The sequence below is a fragment of the Onychostruthus taczanowskii genome, unplaced genomic scaffold (assembly GCF_017590055.1).
Source record: "Onychostruthus taczanowskii isolate IOZ18803 unplaced genomic scaffold, ASM1759005v1 scaffold2, whole genome shotgun sequence".
Lineage (NCBI taxonomy): Eukaryota > Metazoa > Chordata > Aves > Passeriformes > Passeridae > Onychostruthus > Onychostruthus taczanowskii.
The window spans coordinates 13,220,544-13,239,022 of NW_024499239.1; the positions used below are offsets into that span (position 1 = coordinate 13,220,544).

The 18,479-nt window shown below is 37.8% G+C and overlaps 1 protein-coding gene across 1 annotated transcript in view; it reads left to right on the top strand.

The window, feature by feature from the left end:
* Positions 1–232: 232 nt before the first annotated feature.
* Positions 233–18,479, top strand: part of ADGRA3 (adhesion G protein-coupled receptor A3) — a 54,033-nt gene continuing 35,786 nt past the window's right edge. Inside the window, exons 1-2 of the mRNA XM_041402974.1 lie at positions 233–409; positions 14,847–14,918. The gene's annotated coding sequence lies outside the window, so the exon portion shown is untranslated. The remainder of the gene's footprint in view (positions 410–14,846; positions 14,919–18,479) is intronic.

Here is an 18,479-nt window from a genome sequence, read left to right on the forward strand (position 1 = left end):
GAGAGCGAAACCAAAGCTTTAGGGAGGAGGATAGGCCTCACGGGGAGTCACAGGGCCCCACAGGGCTGCAGCAAGCGAGAGCGCACAGCCTCTGCCCATGAGGGCACCACCACCACACAGACTCCCCCGGCCATGCGCCCCCGGCAGCGGCCCCCACCCACCGCCGCGCATGCGCGGGCCCACGGCTGCCACCGCGGCGCATGCGCAGTGGGGCCGCGGCCCGGCGGCTGCTGGCGGTGCTGGGCGGCGGCGGAGCCGCGCTGCCTCCGGGCTGCAAGTACGACGGGCGTCCCAAGAGCGCCGGCAAAGCGGCGGCCGGCGGCCCGGCGGAGGTGAAGGTGGTTTGTAGCAACCTGGAGCTCGCTCAGGTCCTGCCTGCCGAGGCGCTGCCCAACCGGACGGTCACCCTGTGAGTACCGTCCCCGCGTGGGGGGTGGGCAGCCTCGGTGCGACGTGGACGGGGCGCAGGGGGAGAGGGAGCCCCGGTCTGAGGTAAAGTGGGGTGAGCTGGGGGGGAGTGGGAGCGTAGGTCCCCCTCTGCTACTGGAGAAAGCCCCGGGAGCGGATGTACTTTCCATGTTTTCCGGTAGTTTCCCGGGGTGGTCATTTTTGAAGGGGGCGAAGTGTCCCGTAACTCACCGGTGGGGAGGCACCGTGCCGTGGCGCTCACCCCGCGGAACAGCATCCCCAGCTCTCCCTCCTTCATCCCTCGGCAGGCGGGCTGTTTTTGTGCGGAGGCAATTCCTGCTTATCCATTTGAATAACAAGTTTCAAACAGGATATGCAACTTAATCCAAAGTAAAAAATATGTTGCCACTTACTTTAGACGTAAGTGTGCACGTGTAAGGAGAGGCTTTGCAAGTTGTTTTCCTTCCTGGGACATGACTCTAGCAAAGAAGTTCATAGAATGGTTTGAACTGGAAGGGAGATCTCCAGATCTCAGCTGGTCCAGTCCCTCTAGCTTGGGTAAGATCGCTCAGCACTGGATCTCATCCTTGGGTGGTCCCAAAAGTGAAACCTTGCCCTTTCTTTAGAGAGGCTTGTTGTGTGTGTGCTGCCGTGGGAAGACTCAAGTGCAACCAAGTAGTGTGCAAGAAAGTCAGTGAAAAGGAACCGAAATATGGGGTCTAGTTTAACATATTTATCTACTTAACTGGAAATTGCGGGTTTGAAAGATCTACCAGTAACCTGACATTTAAAAAGTACGGAGTGTGCTGTCATGACAACAACAATCTGCTGCTTTTGTGAACACTGACAGCACTGAAACACCAAGGAATGGTGTTCTTCCAGAAGCCTCAGTGAGGTGTGAACCCAGCAGATGCATGGACCTGGACCTCTGAGAAAAGGGAAGGCAAAAAAAAGGCAGCTAAATAAGGCTCAAGTAGTTGTTCTTACTTGAAAGTCTGCAAAGGTTCAGACAATATTTCTAAATTACTTGTGAGAAATGATTATAGAGGTTCCTACTTGAAGTTTCTGAAGTAGGAAACAAGGCAAAAAGTAGAAGTGACAATAGTTTGATCAGCCAATCTCTTTTAGTCTTTGTTAGCCTCAAATGCTTTGCAGTTCATTAAATGTTGTGAGTATGGTATTATCCATAAAAATTTTAATATAAGTAGATGTTAGTATGGTTGATATGCTGAATTTCACTGTGGGGTTCTTTTGGTTCAAAAAACTTGAATCACAGCTATGATTGCTGTGAAAGACAAGCAGATACCAAATGCAGCAGACTTGCTGTGAGTGGATCTTTGTTCATCATTGTAGTGACAGAAGAATTTGGAAGAATGGTTCATCTTTCATCTTGATTTTCATACTCCTTCAATATCTAGAGCATATCTTCATACACTAATTAGTAGCTTTCAATTAACCAGCCTTTGAAGTTCATAACAACTTCTAAAATATGTTTCTGATTTGAACTTTTTAGTAGCAAGAAACAATGTCATTTTTTCATTGTTGTTTGTAGGAAATATCATAACTGTGTTGATACAATTTAATGAACATACACTTCAAAATTTTGCTTAAATATAAAGCAAGGATTATAAAACCAATTACCTCCTTTTCCAAACCTAGCTGTTGTGTTCAGGTTCAGAATCTTGCATGTTTCTTGACTCTTGAGGCATGGCTTTCCATTCTCTCAGAGGTTTTGTTTTGTCGTGTTTTTGTTTTTATATTACCAAATCCATGTTAACCTAGATTGAAAGTGTTGGTGATGTGTGGGGTTTGTCACCAAATGCCACTTCACTAACATGTTGATTAGTAGTGCCTGGATTGTTACCTAATCTTTTGCCAAAAATGATGGTTTTTTCTTCAAGCTGATACTTAAAATTGCAGCGCTTGGTGAACAGTTTTCTGATTAGAGTCAAACTGCCCTGAGTTATCTTGATTCTGGTGGGATTCATCTATTAAGATAAGTACTACTTCTATTAGATCTTTTTGGATTATTGGATCATTGCAGAGATATGTAGCTGAAAATAGATCACTTTTGTGTATATCAGCTGCATTTTAATTCAGTTAATTTTCTTTTGTGTTGACTCTATTTGCACAAACCAGTTTTAAATACAATGACCTACATAGCTTTATGTAACTTCTTGTTTTTTTGAATGAGTTGGGAATGATGCAAATGAAGTGATTATATGCAATTTTGAAATACTGATTTCTTCCTTATCACAAGGCAGGTTCTTAGATTTTCAGCAGATTAGCTACTGTGCCTTTAGCATTTAACATTTCTTTTTTCCCTGTGAAATACTTTTGAGGACAGTAGTCTCTAGAAAGTGAGAATATAAGTGAGAAATAGTGGAAATTAGGATAAGCGAGTAGCATCTGAGGATGCTGGCCAGGTTCCTGCATTCTTGCACACCATTGTAGTTAGTGGTTAATGATGATACAGGTTGGGCAAGGTCAGTTAATTTGTGTTTGCCACAAAACATGTCATTGTCCCAGTAATTTAGGTCAGTATGATGAGACTCTTCAGTTACAATTCAGAAAAAAAAAAAAATCCAAATTTAATTTCAACTGTGAGAGACAAAGTAAGTTTGTTTCATGACTAAGGAAGAAAAGCGGACATGGTTGTTTCATGACTGAGGAAGAAAGGCAGACACGGGAAGAGGACTATTAAAGTATGGAACGGTGTTTATGGGAGAGTAAATAATGTGTAGGATTTCTGGCAGTACTGTAAATTGGTTTTCCTTTACAATCCAGGTAGAACTAGCTGTTGCTTTATGGGGCACTTGGGTCAGATTCCAAGGTGAATTCAAGTTCATTTATAGCTAAGGAAGAGACTTTTTTCTTAGCATTATATAATAACTGATTTGGATGCAATTGAAGGGTGTATGTACATGAACACCATCGATTGCTTTGATGTTTGTAGGTTAAGCAGACAGATGAGATGCTTTTGGATTGAATATACCAAAACAGGATGAATGTAGCTGGTTTGTCTGCCATGCTCTTTATTTCAGTAGATACTAAAGCCATTGCCATGTTGCAAATTCAAGTGAGGAATGCACTGTACTCTTGTAATAGAAGCCTGAGGTAAAATGTCTGTTGCTGTTGTGTTTCTTGCTGCAAATTCAAATGATGGTGGTGGATACTTGTTTGAACTTATTGGCTATAAGCCATTACTTTGTTTTTTTGGGAGAGAATGTGTAAGTCCACTGAAGATGAGCCTGTGAAATTTATTATTTGTTGTGAATATTATTTACCTGTTACATGTGTTATTAGAACAGGAATCTAAATAAACAAAGGAAAAGCGTATGTACTCAGTAAAGAGTTGCATTTCTGGATCAGGAGGCTTACTGCTCTGCAAACAGCTTTGCTTAAGCACATATCCTCATAGGAGCATCAGTGTTTGCACTTGAAGTGTTAGGATTTACAAGCCAGAGCATTTGCCTAATGTTCAGAGCTTTTCAAAGGTACTCTTAACAGGATTGCTGTTAGGAAATATCTTAAAATGTTAGTTGTCATCCAGCTCTTAAATAAAATCACATTAAACTACATCCATTAAGAAGCTCATATGCATACTTACTTGGACTTCCAAATATCTGTGCAATTTTTCTATTTATGACACAAATTTAAATTTCAAAAGTTTCAAAGCAAAATGTCACTGATATTGCAAGAAGCCATTTGTATTGCAATGTGTGATTACATTGTGTCTGAATCATGTAATGTAAATGTCTTCTGTGGAAGTTTGTCCCTTTGAAGTACATTTTTATTTACTAACTTGACGGTACTCTAGATAGCTATTGATTTGAGTTTGGGGTTTGTGGTTTGTTTTGTTTGTTTTTTTTTTTTTTGAATACTCAATTTTGGTCTGCTAAAGTGCCCAGTACTAATAATTTGGGCAGCGATAACATTTTTGAAGGTACCAAGGAACTAATAAACCCCGTTAAAACTTAAAATTTTCTTTGACCAGTGGATACACAGGCTGTGCTAAATGCATCTTACTTATGAACACAAGGCAGTATAGAGATAGTACTTGAGAACTGGAGCCACAATGTACTGATTCACAAGTACATGTGCATGCCTCTTTGTCAGTGACATCTGACTCCTAAAAATCCTTGGTGTGTAATTTGCTGATAGACTCGTGTTCTACACTGCTATCAGATTTTGTGTCTTTTACCTTGCTGAGAAGATGACCAGTTTTGTCCTTTTCTGTATGTACTTTTCCAACATGGACTTGTTGCTGTGAGCTTGTTGTAGGACATTGAGTATGTGTAGTATTCTCTTATTTGAGTATTGCAAGAAAATTCTGATGTCACAATATGAACAGTGTTTTCTTCTAAATTGCAAACTTAGTTCTCTCTGAAAAATTATTCAGCTTTGGAAGGCATTATGTTGCATAGTTTATTTATATGTGTCCACTGGGATACACTGTCTAGATTGAATAGTGTTTTCCTATTTCATGAAGTGCTGCAGTAATGACTTTAACATACATGGTGGTTTTTTAACTGGCAATAGTCTTCATGCAATCTTGTATTCAATTATTATATTGATTAATGATTCATATTTCTTTTTAATAAAAAAATACTCTTCTGTATAAAAATTTTTAAATTCTTTTATGTGCCTTTCTCAATGAGATTATTTTACTTTTGATTAAATACATGAGATAATTAGAAATATGGCTTCTGTACCACAGATACAACTGTGACAGTTGTTACAAGCCTGGGGCTCAGGTTTTGCATCAGAGCTATGCATTGGTTCCTGTTGAGTTGAAAATAAAGAAGGACAGAGCTAAGTTCTGCATAGCTCTGGAGAGCAAATTGAAGTTTTTTTTAAATTCTCATAGCTACCATATTAATGTAAAATTGCCCAATACCTTTGTTCTTAAGTAGATGCCCATTTAAGCAATGCTCTTCATGTGTTCATTAGCCCTTCAATTAGCCCCAAAGTGACTATTAAATGTTGAATGTGTTATGAGGCTGTTTCTAGCCTCAAGAGGACAGATTTGAATCTTCACAAATTAATACTGTCTTATTTTGTTGTCTTTTTTTGATCAGTAGTATTTCTGGGTTTGCTTCAGAACTGCAAAATACTGAGTTTTTTGTTTTTATTTAATGCCAAGAGTAAAATAATTGAACTAGAATTTGTGTTCCAGTGATGAAGAACGAATAACTTTTTATGTCTCTATGCTTGCATTTTGCTCATGTTTCAGAGGTTATTTTTGTAATTTAAAACAACTATGGAGCTGCAAGTTTAGATCTTTCAGAATTTAATGGTTCCCATATGTACTTTGCATGGGCCAGATATGTTGCATGTTCATGGATTTGTCATTACTACCTTATATAGTTTATCTTCACCATTGCAGTCTAAAATTTTTGAATCTGTTCAGTTTAAATGCATTTTTTTCTATTTTTTTAATCCATGAAGATTAAAAACAGTTGAGCATTTATTTTCATCAGTGATAATAAATGTTTAAGAATGTCAGTCACATAAAGTATGTTTTTGTGAGTTTTGCTTTCTGTAGTTAGATAAATAATGAATTCTAAATTTATTTTTAAAAAATTGTCTAATATATTAAATAGTAAACAGCTGAGAATTTAATTTCCCCCTTGTATTCACTGTTTGGGTGTTTAGCAGTGAAAACTGCAATGCATTGTTGCTGTAGAGTGCTAGAGATCATATCCAGTACTAATGCCTGTTTACTTGGATCGCTGTGTTGTGGCTGATCCTTGTGCACTGCCGTAGGCCATGTCCAGTGGTGGGGGCAGCTCTGTCCCACAGCTCTCCAGGCAGATGCCAGGGCCAGGCAGATGCCAGGGCATTGCAATGCAGAGCTTCTGGGTCCCCAGGGAGCAGACTACCTGCTTTGGTTGTGTGTGATCCAAGCTGGTCAGCCAGTTTTGGCTGGGCTGCAGAGTTTTCACTTCTGGAGTAGGAACTTGACCTTTTTGGTAAGACAGACCAAAACCTTTTTGGAGGGAGGGAAGACACCCCAACATAAAGGATGCAGACTGATTAAAGACGTTTAAGAGATAGGCAGCTTAATTCCACAGTTCATTCTGCAATGGACAATGTGTTCTAGGATTCATCCAGACTCCGGGAGGCTGAGGGCTGTGCTGTCTTTAGGTGTTTTGTTTAAAAGTACAGTCTGTGCCCTCTGCTACGTCACTTCAATCTAGGGAAAGGTGCTTTGAGGTGGGGGCAGGGAGGTTAGAGTCTAGAGTGAGTAAATGCAGAAAGATTGGATTAAGAAGTGGAGGCTCTTGCTGGGAGTTTGGATGGAAGTGTGGGTTTCTCTGAATGGATGTGTCAGTTATGGAGGTGGGAAACCGGAAAACTTAAGAGATAATGAAGGCAGAGCAAATAAGGTACTGAAGGCTGAGTAAACTGGCTTGATGCGAGATCAGCAACATTGTTGGAAATTCAGCAGCTATTCCCAAAACCACTAGACATGTTTGACATCTCTATGCCAGTAAGAAAATATGGGTCATATGAGGAATGGTAGTGGTATAAAACACAGTCCAGGAAAGTTCTGGTGCAGTCCGCATGATGTGCTGTTTCCACCTGAGCTGTTTCTGTCGGATACAAGAGCTGCTTATTAGCTTCTCATGTTGTTACAGAGTATGTTTACCTTGAAACTGAGTATCAGACAGAGTTTTTGCAATTTACTCTCGGGTTTCTAAAAGCGTCCTGCCAGTCGTTCCAGACAACTTATTCCAATACTCGGACTGTTGTTTTGGGATAACAGACCCTGGTGTTAACAGGAATTTTAAGCAATTCTCAAATTAATTTGTGTGCTGATTGGCTCATTGCTGTTTCTGTGGGTTGCAGTGACTGATTTATGGCTGTGTGCTGCAGATCCTCTTCAACCTTCTCTCCTGCTTCTGACACAGGGTGATGAGATGCAAGGGCTGAGGAGAGAAGATCTCCCACTCTGTGTGGGGAATGTTGCATCGGCATCCAGCTGTCGGTAAAACCGTAGCCTAAACTGGAGCTGGTGTGTTCAGACCTTCGCCTCCCAGTCTGTTGCTGTGCAGATGTTTGTGGGTTTTTTCCCTCCCCTCCCTGACTGCATTTGTCTGGCTCTGTGCCTGGTCAGTTCAGGGAGCTAAGCTATCCAAAATCTGTTTACTTCTGTAGGATTAGGATATAAATTTTTGTAAATGTATCTTTGTGTGCCAGCGGCTGACAGGAAGTGCTTGTTAACGTGTCTAGACAAAGCACTTTCATAGAGAGCAGGTACACCTGGTAGGAAATGTCAATACATGTGAGACTGGGTGTGACAGTCTATGATCTAATTAGTACTACTGTGATATGACACAGAATTTATTAATTTATTGGCCATAGCAGCTAAAGTTAGAAGTGGCTGGCAGGGCATCCATGTGTGGTGTCTTGTGTGAAGCAAGTTACTTTCTTGCATGTATGTATGGATTTTTTGGGGGTCAGGTAAACTTGCACTGAACTGTAAATCAGTGGTAATCCTAAAAAGTATACAGCCGTTGGCTAAGTGGGAAAATCAGGAGGGAGCAGAAGTTAGTAAACCAAGACAGTTATTACAGAAAAAGTTGATCATGGTTATCTTAAAATAATGCAGATGCTACAGATCTAACCGGTGGGGAGAGAACTTGGAGGAAGCTTCCTAGAATGAAGTGGTCACAAGGGTTAGACTTCCAGTGCTTTGTATTTGCTTTAGAAATGGCAACACAGAGTTAGTGTTGGAAGAAATAGGGTGTAGCTGTGTCCTCTGAATTTTCTTCTTGGTAGGCTTTTCAACCTGGCATAAGTATAAGAAAAAAATCAAAATTTGGTTGGTAAATTTGTAATTTCACAAGAATTCATTTTGAAATTAGTATGATTTTCAGCAATGCTGCTGCTCATTCTCACATTCTGTTTTGCCCCTCTGTTCTGTCCTTCTCTAAGGTGATTTTTATTTGGTGCTTTTGCATAGAAAAGTTGCTGTGTTGCTCCAGTGATTGGCACTGTATTTCACTAAAAATAATTTCTGTCCTTAAGAACAGTTTGTTTTTAATGGAAAGCAATAAATAAAGTGTGTCGTTGCATACTGAATATCAAGAAAAAATTCTTTAATAGCACTGCATAGTGAGCATCACTGCTTGAATGATCCGGGGATTATGTAGGAAAAATAAAGTTTCCTCATTAGATTATATAAATTCAGCATATTACCAGTTAAAAATGGAGCAGTATAAGTAGACACAGTTTTAATTCCGTGATTTCATTACTTCTGAGAGGTTTAGTTTACAATTTTAATATCATTTAATATGCATAATAATGAAATATTGCAGGAAATATTTTATCTGTTGCAAACATCTGTATTGCAAATGTTTCATTGCTAAGCTTCCTTAATTATAATGTTTTTTGTTGAATTGGAAAATACTGTCTCCTTTTGTTAGAGTTTTGGAATTATTAATAGATCTTTCTCTGTATAAAGCTTATGGAGTGCTTTCATTTCAGAGTTACTTTTAAGCAAGTACTGTTTGTGTTCTATTCCATCTAGGTTTCAAGGTTTCTTTTGCTTTGACACCAGTAATTCATTAGAAGGCGAAATACTAACTGTTGAAAAATACTGGGTTTATATCCTTGTTAAATCACAGTTTGTCCAAGATAAACTCTGAGAAATGTCTTTTTCCATTTTCATGACTTCCAGCAGAAAGCATTTTTCTTGGTTGTTTGCAGATGGCTATTTTAATCTGACTCTTGCTGGTGGCCACTTTCCCAGTTCTTAGAGTATGCAGTCACCATGAATTGATCTGATTTATTGTCTATTTCCTGGCTTTCCATTTGTGTCTTTTAATGTGTTTTGGAAGCACCTTCAGTGTTCATCTAACAGTTACACTGTTGCCCAGGCTTCATACCGGCTTCTTGGTGGCCATTTTGACTATTCGGTGATAGTGTTAATGGATGTGTGTGTGTTTTAATAATATCCTTTTAGGATTAGGATTCATGTGCGATGTTAGGAGATGCATTTTAAATTACTGTCTAGTTGACTGCTGTGTAGTGATAGTTGTTTTATAGCTGACAAGCCAAAATGGTTTCACAGAACAAAACTTTTTCTACTTAGTGCATTCTAATGATAAAAATGGATCCGGCTGTGATTTTGTTCCCCCTCTGTATGAGAAAGGAAAGTTAGTACATCATCTTTGGTACCTATTGCTAAAATTCCTCATAGTATGAATAACAGACTTTGGGTTTAACTGCATTTATGTTTTTCATGCTGAGCATCTACTGCTAAAGGTTTCGCCAGTAGGTTAATAGTCAGAGTTGAGTTTCTTTGCAGTTTTGCCAAAGTTGTCTGCCAGTTTATGGAGCAAAATGGAAAATGGGCTTTTGATCCAAGCTATATTCAACAAAGAAACATTTCAGCAATGTTCTTGGAATAGATGAAAAGCTGGGGAGAGTTGAGGGGGTTTGAGGGGTTTGGTACATTTCTTTTCTTGAGGTACATTGTTTCAGATTACCTCTTGGTCTCTCAGATCTTTGGCTCAGAGGATGAGGGAAATGGTGTCTTGTAAGGTGACTTGAGATGTCCATAATTCTTTCTAGAACCTACTTTTCAGCTGCTTGTTCTTCCAGGTTTTTTTGGTGTTAATTCCCATGACCATGTTTTTTTAACACAGGAACTATCATTGCCTGCATTAGTTTCACATTTTATTTTCTCATGTATAAGTGTTGGACAAGCAGAATGTGTTTGTTCCAATCAGGTGTTGTTGATTATTTAAAAGAAAAGAAAATAAAAATGTCATATGGAGCTCATAAGGAAATATGGAGCAACAGTGATGCTGGGCTGTGGAAACCCCTTTGTGAATCTTCAGTAAATGAATCTTCATTTATGTTTCAAAGTCATTTGTTAAAGAGTTGAATAAGATGAGGATGAGTGCATCTCTCATCTCAATGGTAGCTCTCTACTTTTTTCTCTTTAGACTTCTTAATGATGGAAAAGTTAGCATATTTCAGAATTACTTGCCTCTTTGGAAAAATTATAGTCTTAAACTAGTAACTTGGAATTATTATTGATCACAAATAATATCCTCTGCCTAAGTGATACATGATAGTCCATCATTTCATTGTACATTAGTGCACAGAAACTGTGAAAGTGACTATAAAACATCTACTTCGAGGTGGATGCTTTATTACGTTTTGTCTTCTTGTGCCACATCTCTTAATACTTCAAATAATGTATAGACTGTATATTAATAGCAAGTTTTAAACTGCATTTTTTTTAAGATTACACAACGTTTTTGGATGATGAAGTGTTTTAAGTTATATGGAGTGTTGTAAAATCTATCATTTATTGTACTAAACTTTATGGTTGAACAACTAACAGCCTCTGCAGAGAAAATACTTAGTCAGTCTGACTGTAATTTGTAAATCACACTCAAGAGAGAAATTTACCTTGTACCCAGATATTCAAAAGCATCTACGTTAGGCCTGTTATTTTATAGGCAATGTCAGAAAACTTTTTTTTTTCTTATAGAACTGTTATTTTTATTTAGTTTAGATTTAGTTCAGTCAGTTATAGCTACTTTTGAAGTGGTTCCAGTTCCATTGTGAACAACTTATTTTTCTGGAAAAAACACAGGCATATCAATAAATCTTTAGATTAAGTAAATTGTAACTAAAATACAAGTTAATTTCTGTGCTACCAAGGATTGTAATTTGCTTGCTTGTGTTGACTTAGATCAATGTTTGCTTGTGAACATCATGGGTTTTTTTCCCTTAATTTCTCCTGAAGTCTGGAGTTGGTATGCATTTTTTTTCTTGCTGCTGCTGTTATGCCTTATGTTCAGTTTGCATTAACTATTAATGATTCTTATAAGCTCCTTCATTTGCTTCTTTATATATTATTACTATTTTTCTTTATGCATACATTTCTGAGATCAGGAAGGATGTTGAAGTAGAGCTGTACTTTATTTGGTTTACTTGTGAATGTATCCAGTACCTTCCGTTTTTACAAATAATACTTATTATTTATGTTGAAACCTTTTTCTCTTTGAGTAGAAGGGGAAGTAATTTCAAAGACTTTATGATGTGTAGTTTTAATGCTTCAGGTTAAATTTTATTAGTTTTGTGGGCATTCCAATTTGTAGATGATGATTGTTATTATTACCACCAAACTTGCACTTTTGCAAATGTACCTAGTGGTTTTGTGTTAAATGTTGTGCCATTCTTGATGGAAAGAGTCGCTGAAATACACGTACATTTTTTAAGAGTACCTGGGCTTCCTTGGTTTTTACATGTGTTTTTAAAACCAGCACTGTTTCTTTTGTTCATCTTGTTTATGATGAACAGCTGCAGGCAAGGGAAAATTTTCCTTAGTTTCTTCCTGTGAGGTAGCTCAATGTATTGGACTACAGAACTGTTTTCACAAGAGCAAATGCTCTTGACTGACACTCTAGTAGATGTTACAGGTCTTATAGCAATACAATAGCAATTTTTCAGTATACTTTTAAGTATTTTTTCCCCTTCTTCCTTTCCACCCTTCCTGTGATCAGTCTTTACCTGGTATTATCTGACTGTGTAGGATACTAGGTTGATCACACTTGTGTATTTGACATATAAATGAATCTCCTGGGAGTTGCCCTAGATAAATGTGTAATTTAACATTTGCATCTTGTGGGGCAATGGGCACCAAGGATGTGTTGAGATGAGCTGCAGAAATACATGGTACGGTGGGAAGATTAGAAGAAGGAATGGAATCTCTTCATTTTAGCATCAGAACATGTTACCTTTGTTGAATGATTTAAGGTTAACTTCAAGAATTTTCAAACCTTCTTACCATCAGGCTGGAAATGAAAGGATTTTCAGTTTGTTCAGCTGTCTTGATATTGTGTGTGTGAGATGAGAGAGAGAGATTGAGTCAGAGCCAGAATTTTTGATAAAAAATGCCTGCTCTGTGTTTGTCCAAACTACAGAGACTTGAGGTAATCTTTGAGAAACCTGGAGAAGAAAATTATGTAGTGTAATAGGGAATTGTATCAAAATGATGCTGTTTTCGTAGATTGCTACGGAAATTCTAGGTTTTATCTTATTATCTGTATTTCAGTTTTATCTGTATTTTAGTTTTATCTTATTCATTGTGTGTTTTGAAGTATTAATCCTTGTCATTATGTAGTAAATTTTATGCACTGGAGGAAAGAGGGGGATGTGTGTGTGTGTTGGTTTATAGCTGTTTCAAAGGACATCTGAAAGATGTAGTGGACTGGAAAGAAATCTCATAGTGTGGCACCTTTAAGTGCAGAAGTAGTTATCCAGCCTGAAGATGTAATTGGTGTAAGTGAAGAAGTGTGGGGACGTGTTGGATATGAAGGATGAATTTGATAGAGGATCTGTCTGAAATTGAAGTGACTGTAGTAGAAGTTGTGGAACAATCTGATGGTGAATAATTTCCAGGACAAGGTTGTGTGACTGAAGAGCTTTTAGAAGAACTTGGGAATGAAATTTCTGAAGTCTTGCTTAGAATGAACATTATTTTTGAGGACTGGAGGATAGCAAATGCTCATTTTTAAGAGTTCATCACCACTCACATGGTTCCAAGTCTGATGTTTGTGTTGAAAAATCAGTAGAACTTATAATAAATATATTGGATACCTGGATAAAGATAAAGGTTACCGTGGAAAATTTATATTTCTGAAATGAGAAGCTCTTCCCCACAGTCCTTTGGAGTTCTTCAGAGTCAGCAAAACATTTACAAGGTTGATCCAGCTGTTATAATGAAACATGCTTTTCTAAAAGGTGTGTCTGTCCCTTGCCAAAGGCATTTGATGAAAAAAGTACGTCAGTCTTAAATGGAGGAACATCAGATGAGCAGCTGACTTGCTAAAGGATAAGAAGAGGGTGTGGAAATAAATTCTTCTCAGTGGAGTGGAGTCATAGAGAACTGTAATGCACAACTTATTTCCTAATGACCTGTAAAACAGTGTGAGTAAGGGGTTGACATAGTTGAGTGAGTTGATTGATGTAATAAGGATGAGGATAAAGTGAAGAATTTTGGAAGAAGTTTGTGAAAGTAATTGGGCAATAAAAAGGCAGCAGCAGCACACTGTAAAAAATTGAAACATTTATTGGGGACAAAACCACTGCTGTCTTATATAAGATGATGGACATTGAGCTGACTAGAAATCTTAGATTCTTAGCACAAGTGATAAAGGCAGATTATATGTTAGGAATTGCTAGGGAAATTGTAGAACAGAACATCATTATTCTGGTATGTAGATTTGTGACTTGTCTGTGTGTTGCATACTATTTCAGGTCTGGTGGTCTTACCTCACAATTTTTTTAGTGTAATAAAGCTGGAAAGAATGTAGAAATTATTAAGGTGGCACAAATGGCTTTTGTGTAAAGAATCATTAAGTACAACATGTATTTTACAAATAGAAAAAAGACATCTAGTTTTGTACATAATTGCACATAGTAAAAAGAGGGTAAGTGGATTGATTACTGTGTGTTTCACTTTTTAGAAGTGGGGAATATTAAATAAAGCTGGTAGGAGGTGTTTTTCAAAACAAGTGAAATGAAGTATTTTTTATGGGTTGGAGAGTTGTACTGTGAACCCTTTTGTAAGGAGTATTGCAGATGCCAAAATTTGGCATGATTCAAAAGGAAAATAGGCTATTTTGTTTTGGTTTGGTTTTTAGTCCAACAGAGAGCTATGTGGTTGTTTAGAAAGCAGGTCCTTCTAAGTAAGGAAATATCAGCCATACAAAGAATTTCCTACCTTGAGGATAATCAGCATCTGCTGTGATCTGTGCAGATGGCTGTCATTGGAGGATAGGGTGCTTGGCAAGGTAGGCCTGATCCAGTTATTTCAAAGGAAGAAGGAATTTGTGGTTGTGTTGTGCTTTAGGAGAAGAAAGGCTCTTAGATGAGTGCTTGCTGAGCTTATTTGCAGATGTTTTAAGAAGATTGCATTGAGGAATAGGATGAGTGTGTGAATGATGGCTGGGAAAGGTAGTACAGTCTGGGAGAAGTGCATGCATGTGTGTGTGGCTTAAAAGGGGAGCAGAGGAAGTGGGGAGCAGGGAACATGCTGCTTGGTTTGGAAAATGAAAATGGGCACAAAAGACAAGAACGTGTAATGTACTGGTTTGTTCTTTAATGCTTAATTTCTACTGCACCACTTCTGGGTCTTATTAGCTTGATCCTAGTTGGGTGTACTTCCTTTCAGATGTTATATGTGTAAGCTTGCATGGTACTTAAAACAGATGACATAAAAAAACTTATTTTTCTCCTTCATAATATTTAAGCAGTACTGTTATATACACCTCAAGACAATGAGCTAGGCATTGCAGTGTGATACACAGGCTGTTAAACAAAAGAGTTACAAAAAAAGTGTAAGCTGTAGCAAAAAAAATTTTACTAGACTTATAATATTTGTTCTTGATTGGTTTTGTTTACAGGATTTTGAGTAACAATAAAATAACAGAGTTGAAGAATGGTTCCTTCTCTGGATTACACCTTCTTGAAAGATTGTAAGTATTTCTTGGAAAACTATTTTCACTTTAAATTCAAGTGATATACTGTTTGTTTCAGTAATAATTTTCAGAACAGAATGTCTTAAATAAGGGATCTGTTCTTTATTTTGATGTATTTTTTTGTGATTGAAGAGTTAACATAGCTGTTCGGAGTTAACAGAGCTGTGTTCTCTTAATATGAGTGAATTAATTATACAATAGTATGAATGGCACGTAATAGCAAAAAAGGGATAGTCTCACCTGCAGGTGAAAGGCCAGTTTCAGTGGGAATTTTACTAGAATGCTATGATAGCTGGATTTGCTTTGTTGGTTTTTTCATTATGCAAACACTATGTTGTAAAGAAAATTACTTATTTAATTTCTTAAGTGTCAAACCGTTTATTGAACAGTTGCAAACTATATTTGCAGGAGAAGCATATGTATTAGAGCCCCTAAGAGAGACTGGATTTATTAAAGATTTGTTCTTGACAGTTACTTTGAGAGTTTTACTGCTTACTTCACAGCTTTGGTATATGCCAGAGGTACAGGGGGATGGGAGTGAATCTGATGGGAGTAACTCCTTGGATATCTTTTGCTTCCTGTTTTCACTTTCCTTACAGATGATACATTGCCTATGAGATAAGAAGCAACATTGTAGCTTTTCTTACAGTCAGCCTTTTTCCAGCTGGTAGAAGGTCTGGATTGGCAGGTTGATCTACCTGGGAGCAAGCATAAACTTCAGAGATAAGGATTTTTCTAGGCCATTTGACTGGGAAAGTAGCCAGTTTCATAATCATCTCACAGCATCTAGGAAGAGTTCCAAATGACTTTTGGCTTCAGGGAATTAAAAGTATTTCATTCTTCCTCTAAAACTCCAGTCCCAGTCACCTGGCCTAAATAAATTCAAACACTTCTACCATTCCTTCTCCCACGTACCAGAAGAAAGCGTCTTTTCACTGGCAGATGAGCTTTATTGTAGAAGTAAGTTGCTGTGCCAAAGAAGCAAGGTTATCAGCAGTGATGGCATTTGATTAGGTAATAAAGGCATCTGCTGATGGTTGTTATTTGTTGAAACTCATTACAGTTTTCAGACAGGAAATACTTGAAACTCTAGTTAGTTTGAGATAATGATTTAAGTTTTCTTCATGAATCCAAATCCTAATTTTCTTTAAAATCACAAGAATGCAGCTTTCTTCCATTCAACCCCTGTCATTTGTAAGGGTTTTTTAGGTTATTTTAATGTCTTCTGTCATGAGAAGGAAAAGAAAGCAGCAAGGCTGGCATCAAGTTTTGAGCATTTAAAGTGAGCTGGGACAGCAGTGTTTTAGAGGGTGTGGTAGTCTCATCAGAATGAGAACATTCTTTATTGTGCACTATTGTAGAAGTTAATGCATCAACAAAAGATTAATAATGGCCTGGTGTCTTCATTATAAATGGAGGGATAACAAGTGTGCTACACTAAATATTCATGATAATATTTTCTTTTTTTTTCCTTTTGTACATGCAAGACTTGTTTAAAAGCCATGGTTATTTAACCACAGTAAATTTTTCCTCTTTAAATGTTTTATGACCTTGGACAGAAACTACTATTGTAATGAAAATAGTTTTTCAGACTTAAATAGATAATCAATTGTAAAAGGAAAAACAGGTGAAAGTCACAGTAACTATTTTAAACATTGACATTATGTTAAGTAGTTAAAAATTATTTTCCTGATGTTCATTGTGAAAACTTTCTTGCCTTGAAAGTTGCATTTTTTGACATTTTTTGCTTATTTTTATTTTGTCTTACTACGCATACTTCCCCTTGTTTCCTTATGAGTGTTTAGTGCTTTGTAGATAAGTTCCTTTCATCACATTTAATTTAAGAGATGCAATGAAGATAACAGAAATAAATTCTCAGTATTTAAATAGTTAATTCAGACAGTATGATTGTCACTTTACTGCTTACTAGGGGAGAGAGTCTGTATGCATGTTTGTTCATTCCTTGTGATGTTACACTTGATAGGAAAAACATTTGCCATTTCACTGTAGTGGTTTTCAGGTAGAGATTATGTATGTGTTGATGTGAGCCAGCAGTGAGCCCTGGTGGCCAAGAAGGCCAAGGGCATCCTGGCCTGTATCAGGAATAGTGTGGCCAGCAGGAGCAGGGAGATCATTCTTCCCCTGTATTTTGCACTGGTGAGGCCACACCGTGAGAGCTGTGTCCAGTTCTGGGCCCTCAGTTTGGGAAGGACGTTGAGACGCTTGAGCGCGTCCAGAGGAGGCAACGAGGCTGGAAAGGGACTGGGAACACAAACCCTGTGAGGAACGACTGAGGGAGCTGGGGGTGTTTAGCCTGGAGAAAAGGAGACTCAGGGGTGACCTTATCACTCTCTGCAACTCCCTGAATGGTGGGTGGGGGTTGGTCTCTTTCTCCTAGCAGCAACTGACAGAACCAAAGGACACAGTCTCAAACTGCATCAAGTTTAGGTTGGATATTAGAAAAAAGTTTTTTTTACAAAAAGAGTGATAAAGTACTGGAATGGCCTGCCTGGGGGGTGGTGGAGTCATCATCCTGGGATGTGGTTAAAAAAAGACTGGATGTGGCACTTGGTGCCATGGTTTAATTGACATGTTAGGGCTGGGCTGGACTTGGTGATCTTGAAGGTCTCTTCCAACCTAGTGATTCTGTGATATATTTAAATAAAGCCTTTAGAACAGTAAATCAGAGGAATATGTCAGGAACATGTATCTGCATAATAATTGATTTAATTTTAATCAATACTGACAACTTTCTAATTCATCTGTTAACATATTAACCTTTTTTGTCCTGTTCAGTTCTTGAAAATTTTAATGAAAATGTAGATATTTTTAAATAGTTTCTGTCATTGTATTAATTTTTCTAGTAAATTTGGGGGACGTGGTGTTTGTAACTGGCAACTTGTTGCATTTTAGGTTATCATTTTACTCAAACTTGTTATCGCTTGACCTCATCTGCATCAGATAATTCTTTTATGTTACTATTGAAAGGGATATAGTTTTGGGGCATACAAGCAACAAATAAAACAATGAGGAAGTGCATTAAAAATGGTGGCCCCAGGTAGACATAATAAGTCATAGTTTTAATAAATAATAATATTTACAGATGTATTAATTTATGGTAATGTGAATTTGCTAATGCCTTATTTTGTAAAGAGGGTGATAAATTTACCAAAATAGAAGTTTAATTTTACTGGAAAGTGAAATGTATGTTAATAAGAGTAGAAAATGACTATGCTATGTCTACATCTATTCTTACAGGAAAAAAGTATGCAAATCAGAGTAATCAGGTCAAAAACTTTAACAAATGTCTTAGGTGGTAATAAGACATATTATAAAAAGATGCTGTATAAAAAGATGCTAAGTATTTTCATCTCCATTATGTTTTCATATTAATTTGAAATTCAACAAAGGCAAGTGCAAAGGATCTTGCAGCAGGGGAAGAGTAGCCCCAAGCACCAGCACAGGCTGGCACTGACCTGCTGCAAAGCAGCTCTGCAGAGAAAGACCTGGGCTCCTGGTGGACAACAAGATGTCCATGAATCAGCAGTGCCCTTGTGG